Below are 14,652 nucleotides of genomic sequence, written 5' to 3' on the forward strand. Positions count from 1 at the left end.
TTTGGAGTTAGAATAGTAATTTATTATGGTTTACTATCCAGCACTTTCCCTGACTTATGTTGGATTGGAGTTAGAATAGTAATTTATTATGGTTTACTATCCAGAACTTTCCCTGACTTATGTTGGATTGGAGTTAGATTAGTAATTTATTATGGGTTACTATTCAGCACTTTCCCTGAGTTATGTTATGTTTGGAGTTAGAATAGTAATTTATTATGGTTTACTATCCAGCACTTTCCCTGACTTATGTTGGATTGGAGTTAGAATAGTAATTTATTATGGTTTACTATCCAGAACTTTCCCTGAGTTTACAATTTATTTTTGATCAAAAGGGTATGTAGTCCTCTGGAACGCGTAGACCCTCGGTTTGAGTCGTCACATACTGTAACTACATATTCTGTGGGAAAGTTATGTCAATCCTGGCTGCGACATTCCACCTTAGCATCTGTCAAAGTTCATTTATCGAAGTTACATGACAAAATAGATTTGAATTATTTTGTTAAAGGTCCTGTGGGTGGCAGAACCAAAAGGTGGGCGTATGCTATTTACAACGAAGTGTGGAAATTTTCGCAAATTGAGGCGGCTTCATGATTGAGAGCTATTGACCAAGAAAACATGGAAAAGGTTTTAGCCGTTATAGATAACAGCATTAGCACTCTCTCTTCCAGAATTTATACATTAGATAATATTGTTTCGTCAGTTGTTGATATTGTGCATGATGATATGTCTGTGTTATATAATGGTCAAAACCAGTTGCGTTCTGTTATGCAGTTTGCATGGACATTGCAGACGTTAAAGGCAGGGAGGGTCCCTTGGGACTATTTGAGCACTACATCGTTATTCATTCCTTTTAACATTACTGATAAGCAGCTATTTATGTCCATGAAAGATGCTACATATTCATTATTACATATTGAAAAATTAGAACCGTTACCTTTCTCTGTGGCGGAAATCAATTCAGTCACGTGGCTTATATACGGGTTGATAACTCTACCGTTCGCACTTCTTAAGTTTACGTCTTGTATGAAACATTATGCTCTGGGTAGATATGAACAGCTGGGCACCGCTTTCATACATGAGGTTTGGTCCCTCCCCTTTACGTATAGATGTACTAGGGACAGAACTGAGGTTTATCTGAAGGGTGAGGAATGTACCACGACACCAGATCATTCCTTGGTATGTAGGCACATTCAATTACACGGTGCATGCAATGTACAAGCCCCGATTTTGGCCTGCATCCTACGAGGTGTCCCAGTGCCTGTGATTACGCCTTCTTTGACGCTGCTTGCAAACAGTAGTTATTTAATTTTGAATAATGAAGCTTGCTGCGGGATGTTAGTGGGAATCCCATATATAATAACTGTATCCGAGAGGGTTGTCTGCTGCAATAATGTTCTCTTTTCACCCCCGCACGGGCGGGTGGATGTTTCCATCTGGCCTTCGATTCCAACCTTGAAAGCAGAGTTCAACAAGTTGAGCAGAATAAGAGCTGTATTGTCCCAAAAAGAGGTGTCATTGACTTCCTCTCGTGAAACATTTGTCCTTCACTTTGCTAATACGCGCACTGAGGTACAGGCGGTTTTGAATACTGACCTCCCCCTACATTTCGGAGCTTTGATCCTAACTATTTTCAATGCCTCGTCCACGACCGGCCTGGCTCATTTTTTTAAACTTGTAGGCTCAGGCCTCGTGACCTCTTTCCAAACTATTTTTGGTGTGATTTCGGCATTTTTTCATTCGATTTTCTCGAGCATCTTTGGAGGTGTTCCGCTGCTTCTGGCGCTGGTGGCAGGTGTGCTGCTTTTACTTTTCATACTACGGAATGGCTGCTGTTTCTGTGCCACACGAGCACCTGTCCCGTCTGCATCTTCTTCGTGATAGGATGCTTGACTTTTATGGTACTCTGCCATTGGCGACTTTAAGCCTGGCATATGGATTATCCTTCAGGTATTCCTACTTCACCTGCGTGCAACCTGTATTTCACTGCCTGGATTGTCCCTTTGAATGGCCTCTGGATTTGTGCTTGACCAACACGGTGTCTCCGGTGCCAGATTTCGATCGACTGATGAGGCCCTTAGTGTCTCACGAGTTGGCCTGTTCTGGTGTCCGGATTATGGCTTGTGGTGCGGCGCATGGTATCCTGGGTAATTGGGACATATCAACGGCTGCCTACGACTTCTTGGCTATGAGCTATTTAGAGGAACATTCCGGTTGCCCTCTGATTGTGCTAGAGGCTCCGATGGTTGAAGAACACGTGTGTTCCTTTTCTTTAATTAATTGGATGGCTGAGACTTTTAGTGGCCCTGCAAACGATTTTTTGTTGGAAGCAGTTGCCACGTATGCTGCCTATACATTCATGGATTAACTGAACTATCCTCCTTTGCGCCTGTGCTACTGGACAGCAACCTAGCGCAGCATTCATTTTTTTTTTCTAATCATTGTGTTACTTATAGTATTTGGATGATAGTAGTTGTTAATATATGAAGTAAATTGTACATTTACTTAGCAAGTTTAAATAATTTTTGTCAGCTATCTAAGTAGACATGGATAAGGTAGTTAATAAATGTTTTTACATGTAAGTTTCTGGTCATTGTTGATAAGTTCAACATGTTTTTTTTTCACTCTAAAGAAGAACACTTTTTAATTTAGGGAGTTTATCTACTTTATGCTAAGTTCGAATGAAAAAAGCAATGGGATTTTACTTACTTCAAGTGTAGTATGACGTTTTGTAGTTGTAGTCGTAGGTTTGTATTTTCTTCTCTCAGCAAGGTAACCGTTTTTCTCCAAGTTTGGCCCAAAAATGGTAAATTACGTTAAGTGTATAATTGTTTTTATATTAGTGAGTTAATTAATGGTAGCTTTTGATTGGTTCAATTAGTGAAATTTCAAAATCATTGGTCGAGAACGTTATTTTGAATTAGAAAACCGTTAAATAATTATATGTGTGAATAGTTTTGTAAAGTAAAATAGTTAAAAAAAGTGTGTAAAATAAAAGAATAGTGCATATCGAGTTGGTAATAAAAAGACGATATTTTTTGTATATTTCTATAAGCAGATAGGTCGTCGATGTTAGTGTAGTCGATATATATGTCTAAGGTCATGTTATTTAAAATAAAGTCGATCATGTAGTAGTCGATATTTATGTTGTCGATATTAGTGTGAACGATATTAGGGTTGTCGATAAAAAAAAATCGATATTTGTGTGAATCCTTGTTTAAGTATAGGATGACGATATTAATGTAAGCGATATTTTAGTGACGATATTTATTTCTGACGATATTTATGTTAACGATATTCCATCATGGAACCGGCAGGGACAGGTTACAGTCATCTGACAATGCTAGGCAGGTGGGAGGGGAGTGGCAGTTCAACAGAACACTCAGAGTAGATAGGAGTGGCAGGTCCATGGAACATGGTGGTCAAAAAGGATGGAGCAGGGGCATGCACAAAGACATCGGAGGGCAGGGGGAAGGAGAATAGGGGCAGCAAGCTAAGCACATAGGCTAAGCAGGAGGTCAATGATTGCCCATAGAATTGGGCAATGGAGGGCAGGAGGAGTGGAATGGTACATCATGCTAAATGGAGGGCAGTGGCAGCACATCAGACCATGCATGGCAGGAGGGAGGAGGCTAGTCCATGGATTCAGACAACAGAGGATAGGGAGGAGGTGGATGGGGCAGCAAGCTAACTGTTCATAGAAGGTGGGTATTAGGAACTTTATTGTTTTTAAAATGTGTGTCTGTGTGAACTACTTAAAATATGAACAAGTATGCAGCATAATCTCACTTTTATTCAGGAAGAAGAGGACGTTTGGGACTGTGACTCCGGGCTCACTTGGCAGAAACATCCCCTGACCTTCCACCCCCCATCGCAAAATGTAATGCCCGTGAAAAGGGTAGGTGGATGCAGTGTTATATAGAACATAGTCCTGAGAGCACGATTGAAAATGAAAACTAGATATAGTATATGGTATAAACTATGCACCAAAAGTGTGATATAAGATGAACCGGGGCGTGAAATATAATATGCAATACATTGTGCGCAATGACAGATTCATTGGAGAGTGCGAGATAGCACAGGCACTAGCGCTTGCTATGTGATATGCGCCTTGGAGTGTAATATGCACAGGGCAGTGTTGTGTAACCTAAGTAGTCTCTAAAGTTGTAATATAAAATATGTGCTGGGTAGTGTAACATTGCATATGCACTGTGACAAAGATATGGATCCCAGATTGTAATAAGCATGGCATAGCGCTGTGCTTTATAACATAGGCATCGAGGAAGGCACGTTAGATGGGGCAATATATCCCGTGCGAAGGCAAGTATGGCATGACATATTCACGGGGTGGTGTTACAGTGCACATGGGCTAGAGAGTGTCATAGCATAAGCACTAGATGGTGGAATACAACACAGAGGTGTGTGGCACTCAGCAGGCAATGGTGGGTGTAACACAGCATTTGGCTCAGCCAGGAGCACGCTGTGACTCTCAAAGGAGGTTTGTCTCCTTTCCAGAGAGTAAAATAAAAAGTGTTACACATCCGGCGGTGGATGTGTGTTTTATTAACCGTGAGGGGGTTTCTTGCATAGTTTGGTCGAATTTTTGTCGAATCCCCTTTGAATGGCTTGGTGTGCATGTTTATTAAATGTGCCCATCAATAGCTACCCATGTTTGTATAAATAAACGACAAGGGTTTCTACTTGGAGAGTACCCACCAGCGGGGGCGCCGGGATTAGGCACGGTAGGGTGTCAGACATGTCAGAGCTTCACTAGCGGTGTGAATACATTCTACGTGGATTCATTGTATGAATAGTCGCCTTTTAATGAATATCACGCAAATTGTCATGGTGATAGGTACATACGGTTTGTCCAGCAACACAGCTCCCCTCCTAAAGAATAAAAAAAAAAAAAAAGAAAAAAAGGCCATGACCCGGGGGTTGGGGTCCCCGGGCCGATTAAGGCCTTGGGAGGGCCAAATTAATTTTTTCAACAAAAAAAATTAGGGTGCATACCCTGGGGGATGGGGTCCCCAGGGCTAATAAATTAGAAAAAGAAAGGGGGCCACACAGCCCTCCTTCTTAAAAATAAATAAATAAAAGACCGGCATCGCGCCGGAGGCCATGCCCCCTTCTTGCAGCACTCTGCAAACGCGCCCCCTGGCCAGTTGTAAGTTGAGGAATTAATTCCCCTTCAATACTGAGGGTCCCTGAGGGCCAACTAGCCCAACAGGTATCTCCAGTATGCGCCAGGGAGCTGCGTTGCAGACAGGTGTTCTGAGGCCACGCCACTTTTTACACCTCCATGCAACGCAGCTCTGTAGCGCTTACTGGAGGTACCTAGTGGGCTGGTTTGACCCTAGGGACCCTTAGGATTCAAGGGGACTTAATCTCTCAACTCAGAACGGCCACAGGGCGCGTTTACACAGTGGTGAAGGGAGGGGAGGGGGCCTGAGGTGACGTGTGCAAACACGCCCTGTGGCAGGTTTTTAAGTTGGGGAAATAATTCCCTTTCAATCCTGAGGGAACCTGGGGTCCAACTAGCCCACCAGGTGCTTCCAGTAAGCACCACTGCTCTGCGTTGCAGAGAGGGGGTTCAGGCCGTGCCACTTTTTACACCTCTCTGCAACGCAGCTCTGTGGCGCTTAATGGAGGTACCTAGTGGTCTAGTTGGACCCTAGGGACCCTCAGAATTCAAGGGAACTTAATCTCCCAACTTAAAATGGCTACAGGGTGTGTTTACACAGTGGGGAAGGGAGGGGACGGGGCATGAGGTGACATGTTCAAACACGCCCTGTGGTGCGTTTTAAGAGGTAGTTTTAATCCCCTGCCCTATTATATAATAGGTGCTTACAGAGGAGGTCATGCTAATCACAGGGGGACCCCAACGCATAGTGTGCCCTCGTGTATGTAGGTGTTTTCACTGTATTCTGAGTGCCTTTTAACATAGCACTGGCTCTAGGACTGCTTAGGCAGCCTCAGTTACCACCAGTATCCGTCTGAAAAAGTTGAGGGTACAGGATGATTTTGCAACAAGGCTTCTTTCTGCTCTTCTGTTTGTTCTTTCTGCACGTTATATTTCTTCCTGCACTTTTATTCGTCTTTGAGGACTTCTGTTGCTTCTTTCTGCATTTCTTTTTTTTCTTTCTGTGCGTTTTTCCTTCTTTCTTCACAAGTCCTATCTCTGTAGGCATAGTTAGAAATTAGCATTTAAAAAACCTTTGAAATTCACTGAAAAAACCATAGGTTTCAGGCACGTTATAGCTAGGAATTAGCATTTAAAAAACCTGTAGAAATTCACTGAAAAAACTATAGGTTTCAGGGGCGATATAGTTAGCTGGACTTTTCACTTGTACAAAACCATAGAAATTCCCCCGTGATAGTTAGTTCAGCTAACTATAACTCGCGCGCCCGCAATGCACTGCTGATGACGTCACATATTACATCACTTATGACATGGTCAGTGACATCACTCATGACATCACAGATGACATCATCCTTGTGATAGAGTGGCAGACCTCCTCTCCCCCTAATATAACCTTTCATACACACATTCAAAAATAGAAATTAAAATTTTCAAAACAATGGACATACCAATACCAGTTACAACAACCTATTCAGTAATTGTAAGATCCACATACACATCCACTCATTCACCAACAGTCCTATACAGTCACTCATACATGCACTCACTCATCATATGTATTCATACACCTACACATTCTGTTACACAATGCCACTCATCCATAAAGTTACTCACACACGTAGTCACTCATGCTAATAAAGAATCAAACATCCGTTTACCTGCATATTCAGTTATACACACACCACCACACTTACTTCTACAGAAACTTACACATACTTAGTCTTTTAAACAATCACTTATAGAAACACATACTTATTCATAGAGGAACTCTTTCAATCTCTCACTCTCACATTAACTCACTTATATACACCAATAGTCACATATACTAGTTTAAAACATATGTAGTTACTCATAGAGACACTATTGAGACAGTCATTCACTCACTAGCACACCCATGCACACACTCATCCACCCATACAGTCCTGCACACATGCTGTCTTCAACACATACAAAGAGTGAGTCACTCATTCATGCACCTATGCACTACGTAATACCCCCCACCGAACCATACAGACATCAGACACTCATAGTGATACTCAAAAAATCAACTAATAACCTATATAGACACTCATGTAGCTACTCACCAACCCATGCAGCCACTTATACACAAAGTGAGAGACTGATACAGATATTTACATATTTAAACATTACTCACTAAGATACACTTAATCAGTCAGTAATACAATCAATTTTTCAAAAAACAAATCATCCATTTAGACATTTATATACCCATTTATTCTTCCATCGACCTTGAGATATACATATATAAAACATATATAATTTTCAGAAAAACACACATTCACTGGATGATGTCATCAGTGATGTCATCAGTGATGTCATCAGTAATGTCATGAGTGATGTCACTGACCATGTCATGAGTGATGTAATATGTGACATCATCAGCAGTGCATTGCGGGCGCACGAGTTATAGCTAGCTGAACTAACTATAAAGGGGTAATTTCTGTGGTTTTGTACGAGTAAAAAGTCCAGCTAACTATATCGCCCCTAAAACCTATGGTTTTTTCAGTGAATTTCTAAGGTTTTTTAAATGCTAATTCCTAGCTATAACGTGCCTGAAACCTATGGTTTTTTCAGTGAATATATATATATACATACATATATGTAAATATATATATACATTTTTATACAACTTTAAAATAAAATTAATGTTTTATTAATTGTTTTAAAGTAAATATATATACATATATATGTATAAATTATTCTGTTTGTATTTAACTTCTTTTAATTAAGTTTAGTTTTTATATTTTTTTAAATGTATATTACATTTATATTATTTTGTTAAAATGAATTTTAATAATTAATACATTTCATATTTTATTGATATATATATACATTTATCTCTCTCTCTATATATATATATATATAAATATAAATATATATATATATATATAACACACAGCGTCTTCTTCACAGAAGGACTCGCACTCAGAAAGTAAACTAAGGTTTATTCGTAACGCGTTTCGTCAGACACACTGACTTGATCACACGAAGTGCTACAAACACAGGAGGCATTACATAGCTGCTGAAATAAAGGAGAGACTAAATGTTTGACGAGCGTTGTCTTTGACTTTGGCGGCCATTTCTGAATGTCTAAATATGCATCATAGTGATAGATATCAAAGCATGCTAGTGATATATACACGTGATAAAGTAATGTAATCTGCAATAAATACTAATATCTTAATAAAAGTATGTTTATGCATTGTTACATTATATGCTGTTGCTGCCGTCGTAGGAAAAAGGGGAGCAGATTGTTAAATCAAGCGCATAGTGTATTGGTCGGGCGAGATGCTGGCTCTTATAGACGGATTAGTACAGTCTATATAACAAAATTAGGCCACACATTGAAAACAACAGCAACTCGAAAGGATACTCTTTAAGCAATTCAAAAGAAGAAAGAGAGAAACCTGGAATCGGCGTAGTGTCCTCTTAGATAGAGATACTGAAAACAGGTCATAATAGAGAACAATTTTAGACAAGTTAAAAAGGTCAAAATTGACACAAGTGCTAGAAAGCTACGTATTTGGTACAAGACAACTCAAAAGGACAAAAAGCTGTACTTTGCCAATTTAAAAATTTAAAAAGGACCTATAGTCAGCATAGTGCCAATATGGTCGATACCGTATGGCCTAAAATGAGAACCAAATGGTACGGTTATGAGACAAATCATGCACATATGGTTGTATGCAGAAAAGCTCTGATTACAGTATTAGCATCAAAATACGTAACAGACTCAAATTATAAATTGTTCCCTTTAGTTATGTACATTCTTCACAAAGGTCTTTATCATGCAACATGCTTGTGTCCATACAGTGAAGTTCCATTTGTAATATTCGGCCGAAAATTACAATCCAAAATTTCCAGACAGCTGACAAAAACCAGCAAGCTTACAACCTCCTTTAAAAGTGCCCAAAGTAAACAAAATAGAACAAGGAAAAAGAAGAAGAAAGATAAAGTGTATATCTTATCTGTACCCACAGAACCGGGAAGAAAAGGGTAGGGTGACCGGAACGGATGGAGCAATCCGCTGGTGTGGCGACCCTTCCTTTCCTCCTGTGCAAAAAGAGAAAAAGAGTGATATTAAAGAAATACCTTAAAAATATACCTTAAAATTGCACATAGTCATACTATGTCATCATAGGACATACCATTGGCTAAAATACATTAATCATCATTAAACAACCAGCATGAAACATGTCTAATCATAATAGTATTTTTGAGCAGAAATTCACAAAGGGTAGGAACGAGAGTCATTCGCTGTGTACGCTTAATTCTTCGTCTAAATTATGGCCCTTAGGAAACTTAGTTTCGAGTTCAATAATCCACTTAGATTCCCGTTTCCGAAGTAGTAAGGTTCTGTTACCACCTCTTGGACCAGTGTGGACCTGTTCAAGGACAAAGTAACTCAACAGGGAACTGTTCGACAGGTGGAAAAGGTCAAAATGTCTCGCAATCGGATAGTTGCTGTCTTTTTTGTTGATGGCACGCATATGTTCAAGCACTCTTTTCTTTGCCATACATGTAGTGCTTCCCACTTACCACAGTTTACACGGACATATCAATACATATACACAGTAAGATGTACTGCAGGTTAAAAATTGATTGATAATTTTCGGTAGATTATAGCCAGGAATGGCAACTGTTTTTGTCATATAGCTGTTACGACAAGCTTTACAGTGGCCACAGGGATAGAAGCCTTTGAGATTATGTTCACTCACAACTGATCTGGGTGTTATATCATTATGGACAAGAATATCTCTAACACTACGTCCTTTTCTGTAGGTTATTCTGGGTCTACTTTGAAAGGTGTTGCCGATGACAGGGTCACTTTTAAGTATATCCCAGTTGTCAGCCAATATTTTTTGTATCTGTCCAGAGTTACCACTGTAGGTAAGTATAATTCTATTATTTTCCTGAGGTGCATTGTTCTCAAGAGTGTCTTCAGAGTCGGTTCTCAAAGTTTGGAAATGATCTATTTGGTTAACCCTGTTAATGGCTTTTTGAAGAACCCACTTGGGATAACCTCTATCTTTGAATCTTTTGATCATGATTTCTTTTTCAAGTTTGAATGCAGTATCGGTACTGCAGTTTCTTCTTGCTCTCAGCAGCTCGCCATAGGGAATGCTCCATTTGAGGGTATCTGGGTGGCTGCTGAGAGCGTGGAGAAGGGTATTGCCTGCTGTCGTTTTACGAAATAGGCTAGTTTGGAGTATATCACACTCGGGTTTAATGAGTACGTCTAGAAATTCAATAGAATGCTTACTCATATTGCTGGTAAGGGTAATGTTAAGACCATTATTGTTGAGTTTCTCTACGAATTCTATTGCCATATTTTCGGTATCAGTCCAAATTACAAAAAGATCGTCTATGTAGCGCAGCCAAATTTTGACTCTGCTGAAAAAAGAGAAGAGAGTACTGTCATTTCTAATGCCCTCCTCCCACTTGCCCAAGAGAAGGTTGGCAAAACTTGGGGCAAAACAAGTACCCATGGCAGTACCGAGGGTTTGTTTATAGATTGTCCCATCAAACATGAAAATGTTGTTGGTATGGCATAAGTGCATCATTTCCAACAACATTTTTGTATGTTCTAGATATTCTATTGGTCTTTGATTCAAGTAATGTTGGCATGCTTTCATACCTTGCGTGTGATCTATAATCGTGTACAAGGAATTAACATCGAGTGTTATCATTAGATCAGTGGGTTCCCATCTGATCTCTTTCAGTTTGGTAAGAAAGTCTTTGCTGTCTTTTACATATGAAGGGAGTTCAATGACATACTCTCTGAGAAAATGATCAACATACTTAGACACATTTTCTAAGATGCTACCTATTGATGGCACAATGGGTTTCCCTGGTGGTACACTAGAATTCTTGTGAAATTTTGGCAAAAGATACAGAATTGATAATTTGGGATAGTCACGCTTTAAGAAACAATATTCCTCCCAAGTTACATAGCCTTTTTCTTCCCAGTTTTTTAGTTTATCCCAAGTGTCGAAAATGCTAACGTTGTACGTGTCCATGTTTGTTTTCAAATAGAATATTTTATCGCTCAATTGTCTGTATGCTTCCTCAATGTACATATATTTGGCCCAAAGAACAATATTTCCCCCTTTGTTTGCAGGGCGTATTATGATGTTTGGGTCTTCTGCCAACATTTTAAGAAATTCTTTTTGTTCAACAGATAAATTGAACTGTATATTCTTATTTTTGTTGGTCTGATGTTTGAGTTTCAGCAAGGCTTGTGTGACAATCTCTTGAAAAGTATCTATATTATCATGAGGGAGGTTAGGTTAAACAATGGACCGGGGTTTGAATTTAGTGGAAGCTGTAGATTCAGTAGGGATTTCCAGCTCTCATATTTCATTAGGGGTACTCTTCTGTATCTCATATCCCATAGCCAAATCATGCATGCCGCGTAATATTTCTGCATCTGCAATGTTCAGATTTTGGAAAGGGCGGTTGACACTTTCATCTATAGGAAGATGATTAGCATGATCTCGTTTGTAAAGGAAATGCCATTTCTTTAATTTGGCTTTTCTAACAAATCTGTATAAATCAATACGTGTGTCTGCATAATGAAAGATTTCCGTACAACAAAAAGTAAGGCCCAAACATAATGTACTTTTTTCAAAAAATGTCAATTGTCTTTCACTTAAATTAATGATAGTTTTGTTTACCGTTTCCGGATCCATTACTTCTTGCTTTTTGAGCCACGTGTCTTGTTTCCCATAGGCTCCTTTGCATTTATCCTTTGATTCCCTTTGTTTTCTTCTTTTGCATCTTTGTTTACTCCTCCCCTCCCTCTTCCTCTTCCGCGACTTCTGCCTCGTGGTGTTCTTCCCCTTCTTGGCGGTGACTATGGATTTGATCTTGGTATTTGCCGGCCTTTCCTCAAGACCCTGAACTCGTCTAAAAAAGTCGCCGTTCTTGTTGGTGCTTGTCTTTCAGATATTGAGCTGACCGTGGAAATTGAGATGTCAGTGTCTGATCCACAGGCTTCTGAGACTGGATGATCTACTTCTTGTACCATCATTTCTGTTGTTTCTATAGGTGGTGGTAAATCGTCATACAAATGGTCATACTTATGACTGTAGGTCAGGATGCGACCTGATTCATAGTCCACACAATCTCTGTGGATTTTCCTTTGTTTACAATTTTTTTAATGATTTTTTAAGTCTTCCTCATGTTGTTGAAGTTTAGGTTTTAGGTCTGCCATAAATTTGTTGATCACATCCTGTTCGTTACATTTGGATAGATCATCTTCAATAGTACTTATTTCGGATAAAATAAGTTCTCTGTCCTCCCACGCATACTTAATAAGTATGTTAAGCATATTTTTTGAACTGTTGGCCGAGTTCTCCTGCCAGTCTTGTAGCATACGGGGATTCTGAGATTCATATGAGGGCATAATGTAAATACGTAAACCTCTGGGAACCATTTGTTTATCTACATAATCTTGCAGTGAAATAGCTTCCCACCATTTGGCCGTTTCTGATTTTTTAAATTTCTCTAGGCGTTTTAATTTAACATTCAGCGATGTATCGGTCTGATGGACAGGTTTCTGGGCGCTGGTTCCTACACCTGGTGTGCGTGATAATAGCGTTACGGCTGCTGCACATCGTTCTGCTTCAGTGTTCATGCTCGTGTTTCGAAGAAAACTGTGAGTCAATGCGCACTTGAGCAACAAGTGAACACATCTAGTTCATTCAAAGCGGAGGGCACTTATGTTCCGCAATGTTGTGGTTTGCCTTGCCCTCCACCCTATTGGAGGTTCCTGCTGCCGCGCAATTCAAATGTAATGTATACATATATGGCTCAAGCACTTTCGTGATTTCTATGGTCCCGTTATAATCCTTTATGATGGTATTTTTCGATTGGTATAGTGAGCGTTTCTTAGTATTGTAGATATCCGCACTGATGCAATGTTTATAACAAGACACTCTATACTTCACAGCTTGCTTTCATAACACGGGCGCCACCCAAGGAAAACCGTGTCTCCTAAAGCGATGTGACGGGCGGGGGCAGGGCGCGCTTGCTCCCAAACGAACTCCTACCCCCCCACGACTCACGCTCCCAGCAACGGGAAAAAGAGACACTTACCTCCCGGGGGCTGTAGAGAGACTCCAGATCTTGAGCCAAGAGAAATCTGCAAATCCTCGCAAAGTAGCAGCGGCCGGCCGTTAGACTTCTCCGTGAATATATCTACAATTGACCTGACTTCGGAAATCCAGGTCGATTGTGGTATATATATATATATATATATATATATATATATATATATATATATTACCTACTGGCGGTCGCCAGTAGGTAGTTATAGTTAGGACCGTGTTTCCATAGGAAATCCGCAACATTCTATTTTGAATAACTTTGGCGCCGATTGACGAATCCTGGCGAAATTTTCAAAATAGGTGGGGCGCTCCGCTCCGCTCCTACCCTGAAAGTCTCAGGGGGATTTGTCAAGTGGGGGCTGAGAAAAAGGGGGGGTCCCAAAATGTGTTTTCCCCATGCATTTTTCCATAGGACCTTTAGTCCAAGCTACAGCCCGAACGGCTGAACAGAATTACTTGAAATTTGGCAGAGAGGTAGTCCTCAGGTCAGGGATGTGCCTTTTGTAGGTCTGGTGTAAATGTGTTCCGTATTTGCTGAGAAAATAGCATTTAAATCAATATTTATCTCTATAGGCGCGCTCCGAGCGCGTACGGTAAGCTTACCGTACGCGCACGCTGCCGTGCGCGAGCTTAATTCTGATTAGTGGTTACATGACTGTAAAAATTCGAATCGGTCGAAATCAGGCAGTGTCGGCCTCCATTTTGTGTGTCTCACACTGATAAACAAAGGAGGAGAACGTGGAAAGGGGGCAACGAAGAGAGTTGCAGACCCCCTAGCGTTTGTCAGGGGTCCAAGAAGGTCATAAAAGTATGAAAAATAAATTTACATTTTTTTTTAAAAAATCGCGTGGTGTGCGTACGGTAAGCTTACCGTACGCGTACGGTAGAAAAAAAACCCAATAAAAAAAATAGAAGTAAAAAACAAATTTAAGTGTTAAGATATTAGGGGGCTCTAAAAAGAGCCGTTGTGTTTATGAAGTGTTTTTTGGTACCTATAAGTAAGTACAGATGCAGAGTCTAAAGTTCAAGAGGAAGAATCTGTTGCCTTCATCAGTGAAATGTACACCGTCTCCTCTATAAATGCCTTGCATGTTGTAACGCAAGTTGTTGTGGTATATATAACCCATACCATAGTCTCTGAGGAAAGCAGAAATAGATTTGTTGACGTGCTTTCTTGCTTTGTCAATCTGCGGACAAAATTGGTTGGACCAGTTCCACTTTTGCCTTTGGCATATGTTAGAATATACAAAGGCAGATTGAGGAAAAAGCGACATCAATTGTACAAAGGTGTCCTTAATAAGCATTTCCAGACCTACACCAGTTAAAGTGCCTAGGTCATTTCCACCACAGTGCACAATAATAAGGTTAGGCTGTGGGAGA

This window comes from Triturus cristatus, chromosome 12 (assembly GCF_964204655.1).
Source record: "Triturus cristatus chromosome 12, aTriCri1.1, whole genome shotgun sequence".
Lineage (NCBI taxonomy): Eukaryota > Metazoa > Chordata > Amphibia > Caudata > Salamandridae > Triturus > Triturus cristatus.